The sequence below is a fragment of the Cuculus canorus genome, chromosome 4, assembly GCF_017976375.1.
Source record: "Cuculus canorus isolate bCucCan1 chromosome 4, bCucCan1.pri, whole genome shotgun sequence".
NCBI classification, from domain to species: Eukaryota; Metazoa; Chordata; class Aves; order Cuculiformes; family Cuculidae; genus Cuculus; species Cuculus canorus.
Window position 1 is genome coordinate 74553561 of NC_071404.1, and position 15122 is coordinate 74568682.

Below are 15122 nucleotides of genomic sequence, written 5' to 3' on the forward strand. Positions count from 1 at the left end.
CATGTTTCCACAGGATGACCTTCATTCTCTTAAATCTGTGGTCAAGGCAGTACGGAGGACAGATCTCTGAAAAGTGACACCTGCCTCTTGCTACTTCACCATCTGCCAGTGGGATGAAAGGGTAACTTGATCAGCTTTCAAACAGTGGCCATCTGCAATTCCAGCCTGGCGCTTCTATGACTGCATTAGCAAAGGTGCCTATTAGCAATTCAAACATCTTTTCAAAGCTTTTTCTCCTCCTAGAGACTGACCATCAAGTATTTATTGCCATTTCATTTTTGTTCTCTTAATTAGAAAGGTACCTCTGATCAAAAACAGGGAACAAATACTTCCTTCTGAAGATTAAGCTCTATAATCAATTTATTCTATTGAATCTAGAAATATCTTTTGTCAGAAATCAGGATGCGAACATCTTTTTTTTTTGTTGGAGCTGGAATTGGAGAACAGTGCTAGATTTTTCATTCTTTCTTCCACTGTATTCTGCATGTGATTAGCTTTTAGCATTGCAAGTTACCTTAATTTGAACAAATAAGTTGTCTGTCTACTACAGGGAATTACCCCATGAAGAGTCAATGCAGATGTATAAGTACTTATTTTTGCAAGCAGTAAATCCAGATCAAGTTGAACAGCAGAGAAAGGTTAACTTCAGATTTGATCTTTGGCAAATAGGATTATTTTTTGAGGAACCTAGATGGTTTCCCAGGACAAGACACTAAAAATAAGCCTGAATTTCATGTAGAAGATCTCAGTTACAAGAATACAGAGAAGAGCAAATAAATATTCTTTTTCTCTGCCATTTTTACAAAAATTGAAAAAAACCCGAGTACCTAAGGTAACTAATAAATGATGGATTCCTGCCATGTCGTCTCCCTCACACCAGGGAGCAGCAGCAGCCCAGAAAAAGCCCAGGCAGGTCACACCACTGCCAGGTGGCAGCTCCCTCAGTGCCATCTTCTGCAAAGAACTGTCTTGGAGTGGCTCAGCTCAAACTCATACTCAAATACCAGAGGAAGCAACAAAATTTCTCCCTGGTATCTTCAGTTAGTATCTCTTTTGATTAATATCTCATGCACTTCCAGTGGAGAAATCCCAGTCAAATAAGTCTGACACATGACTGGGAACATAATCCACTGGCCAAGTCTCTCCTCCTACCCTTTTACAGCTCTCTTCTGGAGAGGTTTACCTCACAGCAGTACCTGGTGGTCTTGGGTGACTAATTCCCTCATCCAGGAACTGGTTTGACAGGCAAGAGAGAGTTTGTTAAACAAGTCCTGGCAGAAGGTCTGGTTAAGAAATCAGGCATCTCCTGACAACCGAAGTAGAAACTCATTAAAGAAAACCCAGTGCATAATAATCATCGGTGTTAGTGATGTGAAGAAGGAAAGAAAATAAGAAGTGGACAAAACATTTCTGGGTAGAGTAATTCATAAAGACAGAAATCAGTGATAAAGACAAAAGGGAAAAACATGGTTAATTATACATTTATCCAAGAAGTGCCTCCTCTGGTAGGGACACCCACAATAATACCCAATACAGAGGGAAGGACAGGGAGAATTTTGAGCTCATTGCACCAAATATATTTGGAAAGAGCTCAGTGCTTCATATGGACACTGCAGTCCATCTGAAATTTGCAGACAATCAAATCCTGGAAGAATGGAAGGAACGCTGCTCTTATACATTTAGTTGGTGGAATGAGTAGAACAAAGTGAATATCAATACTTTTTTTTTCTCTAAGTCACATGCCTATTTGTCTGAGACCTGACAAAACATCAGGGAGGAACTTTGGGTTAGAAAAATAGGTTTGAACTCAAGCAGCTTTTCAGTCTGCAGTAGATGCAGGAACAAATATGATTAAATCACCCTTTTTAAAATACTACAGAAGAGGAGCAGCTGACAAGTAACAGGTATCCTATCAGTTCACCCAAGGATTGACATTTAGTATGTATAGCATCTTGAAACCTCCCTGTTTCCCCCAGGTATAGAATCATAGAATGGTTTGGGTCAGAAAGGTCCTTAAAGATCATCAAATTCCAGCCTCCTGGCCATAGGCAAGGACACCTCCCACTGGATCAGGGTGCTCAGAGCCTCATCCAGTCCAGCCCAACTTCATCTGACCTTCCCTTGAACACCTCCAGATATGAGGATCCACAACTTCTCCAGGCAACCTGAGCCAGTGCCTCACCACCCTCACAGGAAAACATTTCTTCCTAACATCTCCTCTAAATCTCCTTTCACTAGGCAGAAAGAGTTCCCCTTGTCCTGTCCCTGCCCTCCCTGATAAAGAGCCCCTCCCCAGCTTGCCTGTTGGCCACCTTTAAGTACTGGAAGGCTTTTTAGATGGCTCTTTCTGCTATGGTAAAGAGCTGCAGTTACCTCAAACAACACTTTGAATGTTTTGCTTCTTATCTTTTCAACAGATCAAGCAAATCTTTGTAGGATGCTCTCTGCACACAAGTTATGGGCTAGAGGCAGCTTTCCACACAAGAAATCATATAATTGAAAAACACAGGTGTGAGAACATGCCAAAGACTTCCAGCATTTTCTGTTGCTAAGTAAAGGAATTATCTTCTGATGAAACTGAATTGTAGGGGCAGATTTTTATGCCACCCAAGGTCTCTCAGTCAATTAATAATCAGGTGTAAAAATTCCAGTTTTCACAGGTCATCTAAGGAGGTTGTCTAAATTGTATTTGTATATGCACACGTGTAGGCACACACAAAGTTTGAGCATCTGGGTGCACGTACTCAGATTTAAAAAGGAAAAGAATAACCTTTTGTTATTTAGACCTCTGGACTGCCTGAAATCTTTGATCCTCCAACAGAAGAGTAAAGCAAATCTGCAGCATTAGTCCACAAAAATACGATTTAAAGTTGTAGCCAAAACATGGAATGAAATAAAACCACATGAAAGAGCAATTAGAAGTTTGCTATTTTATTTTCAAATGCACACCATGCCTCCACTTCCTTTCTTCAGCATCATAAGTACTAAAATAGAATAAGAGTCACTTCTTCCACTATTCCTCTCTTGGCTGAAACCAGGAAACACTGGAAATCTCGCAGGAAAGACCTTTTCCAACAGCAGACCTTTATGTATGCTTCGAGTAAGTGGAGAGTATGGATCACTATCTGTCCCTTGGCTAAGTTTCCTGGGCTATACATTGAATTACACTGTATCTGAGCACTGATGAATACATACAGTTCAGTTGGGCTGTCATCTACGTGACCATTTCTTCCATTTTCTCCAAACTTCTCAGAAAGCACAGTATTCTTTACAACTTTAACTGAGGAGCTGATATTCCTGAAAGTGGGACCAAGGTGTCTGATAATTGATTTCTTTTAATGAAAAGCCTAAGCACTTGAAGCTTGGGCATTAAAGAATTTTAGCTCTTCTGGATGCAGATAAGTGTCCAGTGTGGTTTTCTGAAAATAGCCAAGGAACTAAAACTCACTCAGAAGTGTTTTTCTTACTGACTAATTTGTTCTGAAGTCATAAGGAAATTTTCTGAAAAAATATTTATATCAATAGCTATCACACCACTGAAGTCATCTGATCTAATCATCCCCAGAGAGCTGCAACAATGGGAATTATAAATAGCAAGAAATATCCTGGATATTGCCTCCACTATTTAATAAACACTGGTCATACAGACTTGTAACTAAGAAGTCACCTCAGGACATGATCCCTCAGCTTGAATGCCAGAATACATGCACATTTGTCATTGCCAAGTGGTGTTCCTAAGGGCCAGGTGGTTTTTTTTCCCCCTCAGCAATAAACACTGAGTGCAACAGACAAAGCTGTCACAGTAGTCCATATACTCTCTGCCTGGCTCCTGGTTGCCACCATCATATAAGTAGGAGCATCTAAATGGATAACTAACTGTGTTGATAGACAGCCTGGAACTGCAATAGATAAGCTAAAAAAACCCCACTATCCTGTCTTCTGAATTAAAAGAAGATTGCATTCAAACATTTGTTCATTTAAAGCACATTTGTAGATGAATTTAACTTCGCCAGCATAGAATCATAGCATGGTTTGGGTTGGAAGGGACCTTAAAGCTCATCCAGTTCTAACCCTCTGCCACAGGCAGGGACACCTCCCACTGGATCAGGCTGCTCAAAGCCCCATCCAGCCTGGCCTTGAACACCTCCAGGGATGGGGCAGCCTCTACATCTTCATTGCAACTTAAGGGTGTTAAGAGCCAGACTTCAACAAGGTCTCTGTATTTTATAACAAAGTTGCCCATTGCATTTAAATCGAAAGTGCTTTAGACAGCAGAATATGCAAAACCAGGAGTAGTTATAGTTGAATGACATCAAGATAGACCTAATGTGTTAAATGTGTCCATAATGTGTTAAAAAATTAATTACCAACATCCCTTCTGAGATGAACAAAATCATTCTACGTGAAACTAAGAAAGTACGCAGCACAACCTAGAATGCCAGAAAATGTTTTGCAGTGCTTGCAAAACTTGACCACTATCCTGTAACACATGGAGGGGTTTGCTCAGCAAAACAGAAGGAAATTTAATAGTTTAATAACTGCCAGACAAATTTGCTACACACTGGAAAGAGTTAAGCAAAATTAACAGCTTTGAAGGTATTGATTACCCTTTCCAGAATTTCTTTCCTGTATATTTAAAAATGCCTATATGATCTACAAATATTTTTCCCTATCTTCCAATGGTATCCAAGTAGCTGATAAATAAACGCTACACACACCATATTCAGTTCCATCACTGGAACCCACTTAGAGTCGTATAGCATCCAGTTCTGTTCAAGGATCTTGTCTGTCTCCCAAGGTATCTTTTGTCAGAAAGGCAGAACGGACATAACCTGACCCTTCCCTTAGTCTCTATGCTAGTTTTTATAAGGTGAACACTTTGCAATAGTGACAGTTCAGTCTCTTTACATACTGTACTTTTCAAATATATAAACGTTCATCCAGTCAGACTCAGTTTTCTTCTTCTTGGACTTTGATTTTCTTCAAAGTTCAATAGAAAATAGTTCAGCCATTTTTGGAACAAACTTAATGGAAGATGGTTGTGCCAACATTTATATTTTTCATCTATTTTCTGAAGAGACAATGATTTGTACCACGAGTTTGAAATCTGCCAGACAGGCAACCCTCAAGTTAGAAGGATATCTTTTTTGTCCCCAGGAAACCCAACTGATTAACAATAGATTTAAGAGTAACAGAAAATTACTAGTTGGTACTTAAAACCCAGAAACAGTTACTTTTTGATTTTCTGGATGTTTCAACAGGAACCTGCAAGCCCTGAAGCCTGCTGAGCCTCTTTGTCCTGAGCAGATGCTACTCATCTGAAGCTACAGCTCACAACAGCTTTATCTGGAACAGAGCTCCGCTTTCTTATAGCAAAACTATGACATCAAGAGAGAAAAAAGTATAATAGAAAAGTTAACAAAGAAAAAAGCTAATTAGCTATTAGTTGTGTATTAAACACTATTTATACACTATAAGATAGCATTAGAGCGTTTTAAGCTCAGCCTGTATAATAATGCCCCTCAAATTTAAGAGCTTGTTCTCCAGTTGTTATAACTCAGCTCTATTAATATCCACCAAGTTACATTAGTTTGCCCTGACTAATATTCTTCAGTTAAGCAGTCAAGCAAATAAAAATCACTGTTTGTCCTTTTAGTCGTTCCGAAATACAATCTGAAAGGCTCCTTCAGTGCAAAAATCCCCTCAACATCGCACCCCGATGCAGGGCACGGCCCTGAACTGGCTGCACATTCCAAATTGAGGGTCACTAGGAGTTTCACAAGGGTACCCTAGGTCACTGCTTCCTCGCAGCAACTTCAGAGGGAGGGGAAAAAAGGGTTTGAAAAACATTCCAGATATCAGCAGAGTTTTTCTAGCTGTGCAGACACAGAAATCACTGCAATGTCCGGAGGGACAGTCTTAGCAAGTCCATGACCTTCTATGACAAACTGGACCAAGGCATTTCAGAAGGGATTTGGTCAGGATTGTTAAACACATGCCAAAAAGAACCGCTTCTTGGATTTTTTTCAATCACGTAGCACTATATTTGGACTGGAAACAGCCTGTGGATGAGCAGGAATAGCCATTAGAAGGCAAATGAAAAGTTTCAAGCAGATACTACAGGCAAGGAAGAAACAATCTGAATATATCTGGGCAAGTTTCCATACTGACTCAAGAAACACTTTTTCCCATGACATCAGATTCAAAACAAACAATATATTATAGCCTATATTTTGATTAAAGAAAACCCAAGCGTTGCAGAGGCACGCACCAGCCTACCGAACACCGACGGAACAAAAGCTGGATTGCTTGCAAGCCATGGAAATTAAACAAATAAAGAGCCCCAAGTTTTCACACTAAGGAGCCTGGGTAAGACTTCTCAGCAAGATGAGGTTGTGAACACTGAGGTAAGAGCAAAAGCAAACTGTCTAGATAAAAGTTATACAGCCTAACTAGATGGCAAGTACAATAAGTGAACAGTGCTATGAATATGCAGCAGGCAAAAAGCTCAAACTGTAAAGCTGGTTGTGGATAACTTTTTTAGAGAGCCTGAAATTCTCTGTCTACCTGAAGTCATACGAGTTTGCATGAGAAATCCGGACCACAGAATGGCTTGCAGTCAGGGTTCAGAGATCTTTTGGCAGATTAAACATGTTCCCAGTAAGATGATGCTGAGGATAAACATGCAGGAGAAATATATATAAGCTGTTTTCACAAGAATAATGCTGTTTTCTTAGAACTGACTGTGTTTTAAGGGAAGAACGCTAGAATGTAGCCATCCCGATGCCAACACAATCTATCAAGAACAGTTAGTAAATCACACTGTTTAGTTACTTAAAATGGCATGGTACCTTTTAAAAATCAGAACAAAACCAAAAACATTCTGCAGCAGAAAGATGTTTGCTAAGTGTAGCATATTGATGCTGTTACAAGAGAATTGCGATTTGCACTTTAACTTCAAGATGGCCTAATAAAAGTAATGTTACTGAATACATTGAATTCACAGATATTTTATCAGACCTTGAATTCTCTGATGAGTTGATCCTGTGTGATAAACAGGAGACCAGTTTTGTTCTCTCTTGCAGAATTTCATAAGCCAAAATTAAGAAGCAAGGCTCAAAGGAGGACAGATTTGACTCTGTGGATAAAGTAGGCAGGTTGCTAAATTTTAACAAAAAAAAATCTAAGCTCAAAGGACTAATAGCCACAGCAAATCACAAAATAAGGCATTGTACTGTTGTCACTGCAAGATTAAAGTAGGAGAACCTAGGGTTATAGAGGTATTAGGGGAAAATAACATTTATTTTGTTTGTACAGAACTGAATGCATTCACAAAAAGCAAGAAATACCCTGCTCATTAGGCAGACTTCTGAAAATGCAATTCACTTGTTTTTTTCCCATTTTATATGATGATATAGTTAAAGGAGTCATTTCCTAGTTCTGTACATCCATCTTCATTTCCTCATACTGTTTGCAAATGCTTCAATCCAGGACTGACTTTTGTTAGTTTCAAACTACACAGGGAAAGTCCCAGTTAAAAAAAAAATAATCAGTGTAAACAAATTGGCAATGATAATACTTTGCCACTCAATTTGGATCTCTGCAGCCTTTTTTTTCCAAGATAAGTTCTTGTCTATAAAGATACTTAGGTAGCAATGGACTTAATCACAGGTACCATCAAGAAGAGAGGCACAGAAGTGTGCTGCTTCTGAGTGACAGTGTTCCTCCAAGAAAGCTGCAACAGCAAGCTGTTGTCTCTCAAGCAGATCCTCGAGATCCTTAGTATTAATGATCACCTCCCACGCCTCTATGTACTTTATTGTACATCTGCCAGAGTTATTTGGAACATAGCATTTGAAAAGTCGAATATTACTGCCAATTGAGATGTTTTAACATCTGCATTTTGCTCCTGCACTGATCTCCACTGCCCAATTCCTAAAAGAAAACTTAACAGCATTTTTTTTCCACATAGCTCCCAGTTCTGCTTTGCAGGAAGTAACGGTGACACGCTGGTCAGATTTGTTGCATAAAGATAAGGTTTGAGAATGAAGAATTTCACATCTTTATAAGATTTGTTGGATTTTAATTATGGTCTCTAGGTCCCATCTGAAACCACAGGTATAAAAATAAAATACCTGCCATCATTTCATACTCACACTCGGGTTACAAAGGGCATAGGGCACACAAATGCTTCTTTACAATGCTAAATAAATCAAAAAGTAATAACACTGCATGTTTACAGCTTACCTTAAGGTACAGCTAACAGTAAGTTGGCTTTCACTCATCAGTTTAAAAGTCTATTCCATAGGCTCAAGAAATTCTAGAAGGAATAAGTAGAGTAGGTCTGGCAACCTTAACTAATCCTTAGTAAGTCATTGATGTTAAGATGAGGGCAGCAACTACCGGGATTCCAACAACTCTCAGGCAGGGTAGCTATCTTTCAGCCCTTGCTCTTGATTAAGTTAAAGCTGTACATTCCCTGCAGAGTGCAGGAAGGAATGCAGCAACATACAACAAAGAAGAAACATTCAAAGCAGATGACAAGCACTTGTGTTTAAGACTAAAGTTATTTATGTTTTGAACAAGGCTACACTTCTGGACTTGGATGCCCAATTCCTAAGACACAGACAAAGGATACCTAGGCAGACACAGATGGGGTGCACCATACAACTGCACTTACTGCACTGCAGCGAGCAGCACTCTACCCTTCCATTTTACACGTTCCGCAGAAACACCCCGCCCTTACAGAAGGATACATGATTAAACAACCAGGATCTTGATTAGTGCCAATATAAAGCACTGATGTCACTATTCCAAACACTCTGCAAGAGGTTTTTCTACATTCGTGTTTCAAACTCAGGCAAGTAAGATCTGCTTATTTAACAGTGACTTGTTTAAACTCTAGCAAGAGCTTCTCGTTAACTTAATCAGCACAAATTACTCCAGTATCTATTTCATTGGATGTATGCAAGATGCCTCTGAAACTTCATTTTGCTTTTAGTAGTCAAGCCACCAGCAATTTTACACACTGCAGCTACAGATCATAGTTTCCACATTTCACCTAGCTGTTCTGTGAAACTTAGTTTAACATGCCAGCAGTTTTAATAGAAAAAACAGATATTTAAACATTTAGTCTTGGTATATTCCATACAGTTGTTTTTGAGATATTTTAGTATATGCAAAGAAATTGAATGCTATAATAGACTATCATGAAGCACCAGGCAAAAAGTGCTCTGCTGGGCTGAACCAGCTGCCCAACATGTCTTCAAATATCTGCAACATCTTAGTTTTCACGCACCTCAGCAGTTCTTCGTTGTGGCTGGAAGTGTAAACTGTGAAATGACTGTTCTTGCAGTATGCAGAGTTTGGCCATAGCCAAGTAGTCCTGGAATTGTAATCGTGTATTCTTTGGGGTATATTCAACGTTAAACTAAATCTCCAAATGTTTCTTGGCTCACCCACCATTAACTGGACCTTAAAGTTACCTTTGTGTTCAGTGGCGGGGGGCTAGCACAGCCATCTGTTTTGACAAATGTTTTCCATTGCCATCTGCATAGCTGACAGAACACCAAGTGTATTAGGAGAAGGTCAAGTTCTCTTTCTGAACCACCAAGAATTCCTCGAGTCTTCAAAAATCTCATCACAACATAGCTAAGAAGCTAATTGTAAATCTGTTTGAAAAGGATCTTAGTTTGACCTGAGCTGCAGGTCTTAAAAATCTTCCTAGATCCTTATCGCTTGTTCTCTGAGCATCTGCCTACTCTCATCCCTTTAGGTCAGAATCCTTTGAGTGGTAAATCATAGCCACAGGCATTTTCTAAAAAAGAAAAAGCTAGTATCTCTTCTACTTTTGTCTTCTGCCTCTCATTTTAAACACAGAGCACAAACCGGTTATAACCATGCAAGTTAAAAGAGAGAAGTTGCGCAAAGTCAGATTTTATTAAAACCAGCAACACAGACTTAGAAGAACAGAACTATCTTTCTTACAGGAAAGCCAAAAAGACTGCCTGCCTGTTCAGAGTTGTTTGTTTCAGGTACAACCTCAATATAATAGCTTTGGCACAAAAATGAGAAAACATCTCTAAATTCTGACATTCAGCACCATGTCCTGATGCCTGGGACAGTCCCTCCTCAGGAACAGGACTTTGCATTTCCTTTTGTTGAACTACTTGAGGTTCCTGTTAGCCCATTTCTCCAGCCTGTAAACACTTCCTAAACAAGGTGCAACACCAGAGCTCTTAGGGGGAAAAGCTAGCACAGATCAGTTACATTTAATTTTTCTTTCTAGTGAAGTCAGCCTGTGGCTTGGAAACCTGCATATCTTGCTATCTCTTCTTCTTTATTCAGTTAAAGCCTAATTTCACCTTAATTATTAGATCTATGACATGCAGATCTGCTAGCCCCCAGTACCTCAGGACAAAAGTGGGTGATGAGCATTAAGATGTGTGTTACTTCCTCAGGAACTGAGCTAATTGCTTGCAAGATACAGGAATGAAATCTTTATTTTCCATTCCTTGTCTATGCAGAATTAGTCATTTATGTTGTAATGATCCCATCTCCTCCCTAAGCATTAGCTAGAAATGGATTATTTGCATAGGTTTCCACTTTAAGTTAGCACACACCAGCATCTCAGGCTGGTGCTTCACTGGCATCTCTCTGAAAACACAGGGTAAAAATTCCCCAGATTTCAAGTGAGACAAATTTGTTCCTAACAGATTATGAAGATTTCCTGCCTTTTTTTTATAGTATGGAGCATGCCTGGGCCCTCAGCACACCAAAATCCCCATTGCTTAAGCAAACCTGGCCTCTTAATTTGGATGACAATGTCAACCTCAGTGTCTTAAGCATAATCATGTTCTCTAAGGTAAATAAGTACGTTTGGTGCTTCAGGGCTGCCTTATGCGTTGTCAGATACATTTAAATTACAACTTGAGAGGTATTTCTTGACTTCAGCCCAGCAAGATTCCAGTCTGGACTCTGAAAATCAAGCTTGATCCTTTCCAGTTGATATGCTGTCACCAGTAATAAGACTACAGCAGCATGCAGAATTTCAGTGCCTGAGGTAGATGTAGTTGGTTGGAATTCAGTGAAAATACAATTCATCTTTGTTTCCTTGCTTTTCAGGGCTAGTGGAACAAATCCAAAATTGATATTTATCTAATCACTAGTGACCATTGTAAGAGTGTCAATTTTTAACGTTTCTGACAAATACTTTTTTCCTTCAGTAGGAAGTGCTGCTAAGGGTCAGCAGTGGTCTGTCTCTGTCTAGAGTGATCTGGGATTTGACTTCTCATTTTCAGGCTTCACTCATGCTTACTGCTGCCCAGTCAGTTCTCATTTAGTTTCATGTCCATCTACTCTGCTAGTGGGTCACTTCAATCTCCCCAAGCTTTGCTTGCATCCTACTGAATCCATTGAATTTTTAGTATTTCATTACCTCTTTCCTTTACAATCTGGTGCTGCCTCTTAGCCATCGATTTATTTTAACTTAAAACTACACTCATATTTAGATTACAGCCCTGTAACCAAAAGCCTCAGCATTTTCTCCTTGAAAGGAAAGGTGAAAGAAAGCCCAAACAGCATTGTTGCATGCCAACACCAACAAATTGCTGTTAACCTCATCCTTCACTGAAGTGAAGAAGGAAGAACCAGAGCAAAGTCTTTCAGTCCAGGGGACAGAGTTAGAATGCAAATAAGTGCATGAGCGCAGCCCAAGAGTGCTTTAAGGCAGAGGACACATGCTAACAATTCAGTAGAGTTCAAAGGCACCAGTTACTTCCATTCTACACAGTTAAGGAGACTTCCTTAAGCAGTAAAAGACAAGACTTCTGCATAAGTCTAGTGTGACATTTATTTCTGTGCCTAAGGCTTGGATAAACAAGAACAGGCTTCCAAGGAAAAAGAGAATGAAGTACTTCAGGTAAAGAATTTAAAGTTCTGGTGTGATTTGGTCTTCCCTCTGCAAGCAGAGATGATCTATACATCTGTGATTATTTCAGACAGAAAATAAGAAGCATTTTTAATAAAGGGTTCTCAGTTTGTGTGTAGCCCTCATCACAAGAGATGTAAAACCTAGTTCTTAAATCTGCTTGAGCCTTGGAATTGGTTTTATCCAGCCAAAGTGCCAATCTCAACATAATAAATTCCACCTACATGCAGCTCTGCAAGACTTCATCTATTAAACCTTTTCGGGTATATACGGCAGTGTACAGCTATATAGGCGCATGTACAGAACACTGAACACCTCAAATTTCATGCCACTGCTTTACATAGTCTTTCTCCTTAAGTCAGCACAGACTCCAGACTTCATAACAACTACCCGAGACTCAGAATCTGCTCTTCCTGTTTGTCTTTTCTTAGTTCACCTGTTGTATTTTCATAGAGCTGGTCTAAGTAAAGTTCCAGGAACCTCTCCTGAAGCTTATGAACCATTTTACTGGTACCAAACTCAACAGAACATCTGTCTAAAACCAGTTGGTCCAACAGCATGAAGTCTGTCTTCCTATTCTTAGAACATGTACTTTCAGCCTCTTTGTAGAATCACGATAATCAAGGGAGCTCAATGAGAGTTGCCAGTCATGATATTAATAAAACAGAATCCAGAAAAAGTAGTAATGAAAAGCTATGGTTAATCTTAAATTTTAAAATGAGCTTTATTAATTTCTGTGCAGAATATAATAATCAGCTACAAATAGCCTTGCTGAAATCTTCTCACAAATTGTGCATTTAAAATACTTGGTTCTGAACTGGAACTGAATAATGAATTTAAGCTACCAGTACAAGAGAAGAAAGGAAAGATGAAAAATTAGGTTTCCCCACTAAGTGAGCTCCTTAAGTTTGAACAGATGAACATCATCAGCATGGAAAACACTACTCTACAGTTCACACCACACATGACAAGGTACCCTACCTGTGATTCTGTGCCACAGAGGCACAGTGCATGTGTACAAATCAAATGCCAGACATACAACTATATTCAAATACATGGCTTCAGACCAGTTTCAGGTGTGAAATTCATCCACAGAGAAATAGCTGTCACTTCTTACAGACTGGACTGCCACTAACTGTAACAACACCAAACCAGAGAGTAATGTTCCACATCCTTTCCACATGCAGCATTTAGGTACCTGGTCGTACTATATGTGCAGCGCTGTATCACACTGTACATAACAGAATCCTGCCCAAAGGATCCGAAGAGGTTCCTAGCCTTAACCTGACAATCACTTACCCTACACCAGGGCACAACAGAAAGGTTTTGCTCTTTTCAGATGCATCAGTTGCTCCTGTGCCATCCTACACTCTATAAAGAATTCTAATAGTCTCCAGATGTTGGTTCCTAGGGTGCTGACACAACTCTTGCACAATTATAGCATTATACAACAATATTATGAGAAGGAACAGAAACATTGAAGAATTTTATGGCATTTGGAAACCTTAGCTAACAAGAACAAAATACAATGCTGCTTGTAACTCTCTTCTTGTTGAACAGTACTGCTGAGGAGCCAGCAAGGCTTGGCTAATTCCCCTCTGAAGCCAATCAACAAACGATCAGACTGGTTCTCACATTTAGTTCTCTCACATGTGAGGAGGACAAAAGGCTATACAGGCTTTAGGTAACTGCAAAACTACTTCTGAGCATAAAGGTTACCAGAGTTGTTCTTTAAATATATTTTGGCTATGGTGGCAGCTAGATAAGATTAGCTTCATGAATTTCAGTAAATCTGGGCATTGTTTACAGTTTTACTGTTGTCCAGTGCCACTTTTCCTCCAGAAGTCGGATTCTTTGGAAATTCTTCTACAGCTGTAAGGACATTTTTCCAGATCCAACTGGTACCACAGCACTGCAGCAGCGTGGCTGAAGGATCCCTTTTCAAAGGAAATAGTCTTTGAATTTACTGTGTAATTCTAGCAGCAGTTATTTCTGAAATGCTATCCAATTATTAAGTAATAGCATGATTAAATATTAGAAACTAGATCTCACCGAAAGTGATAAAATCAATTTATATAAGGCATTGAAACCTCATTTTCTCTTTCACTGTACTTGGATCAGTCTCCTTACTGAAAGGCACAGTGCTTCATACTTCGCTTTCCCATTTGTCTTCACTTACAAAAACACATTGAAAGAAGAAAAAGACAACTAAAAAATTTGATTATATCACTAATTCTAAAATCTTTACTAAAAGAGACAGACAGGTAAGCGTACAGGTATAATCTAGAACTTTAAAGAGACAACATTAGCATTTTAAGTATTAAGACAGACCTAAAGACTATTAATTCAAGTTCCTCCTAGACTGATATTTTTCAGATATATCATTTTAACGACAAAGAAAAATAAAAAGAAGTTCTGCACAGATCCCATTTAGAGCTATGCCTTCACCTATTAAAGCAGGGACAACTCTGTTCCTATGAATTACAACAAAAGCAGCCAGACAATCTGTGGGTTTAGCTTGTATTTAAAAAGGTGACCACATAACCAGTAAACACAGAGAAGAGGAGGTAAGCCCAGTGATATTGACCATAAAATGCTTAAAAGCCCAAACTATGAAGAAATATTTGATCTGTTTTAGTCTGACATTTTTATACTCACATTTAACTAACAGGTCATTAATATCCATGCAAATGTAAGCAAGGGAATTTTGAGCTAAGACGTCTTGTTCAAAGTAATAAAACCTTTACTCGCACTCAGCTTGTACATCAAAAGTTTCAAAACTTGGCAGCCCTGAACAAACACTCAGAGAGCCACTGGTCCAATTGCACAGAACAATCAGTCGCTGTCTGTTCACACAATTCTTGCACTCTACAGAACAGAAACAATTGCCATTAATTTTTTTTCCTTGTAGAAACCTCTCTATCAGCAGAGAAAAAAAAAAAACCTGCTAGGTCTGTGAGAGGGGCCTCTAGTTTTCCCTTTTGCCTTCCAAGCAGGAGAGATTCCTTACAACTGAAGTTCTTTTGCAGATCATAACTTCCTAAAGACTCACAAGAGAATTTACTCATCCAAGTTATCTTAATTCAGTCCTGTTCTATTCTGAAACATTCTTAAATGCAAAGATCAGCAGATAGTAAGAGTGTATGGCAAGAGAAATGCACTTTTTCATTCAGAAGACACAAGATATCACTTC

The 15122-nt window shown here is 39.1% G+C and overlaps 1 protein-coding gene and 1 long non-coding RNA gene across 2 annotated transcripts in view; one reads left to right on the plus strand and one right to left on the minus strand.

Annotated features, from left to right (window-relative positions):
- LOC128851997 (uncharacterized) overlaps positions 1–15122 on the minus strand; it is a 178299-nt gene that overhangs the window by 26782 nt on the left and 136395 nt on the right. The window lies entirely within an intron of this gene.
- The window catches only part of PDE5A (phosphodiesterase 5A), a 134210-nt gene continuing 124976 nt past the window's right edge, over positions 5889–15122 (plus strand). The window contains exon 1 of the mRNA XM_054064870.1: positions 5889–6407. The gene's annotated coding sequence lies outside the window, so the exon portion shown is untranslated. The remainder of the gene's footprint in view (positions 6408–15122) is intronic.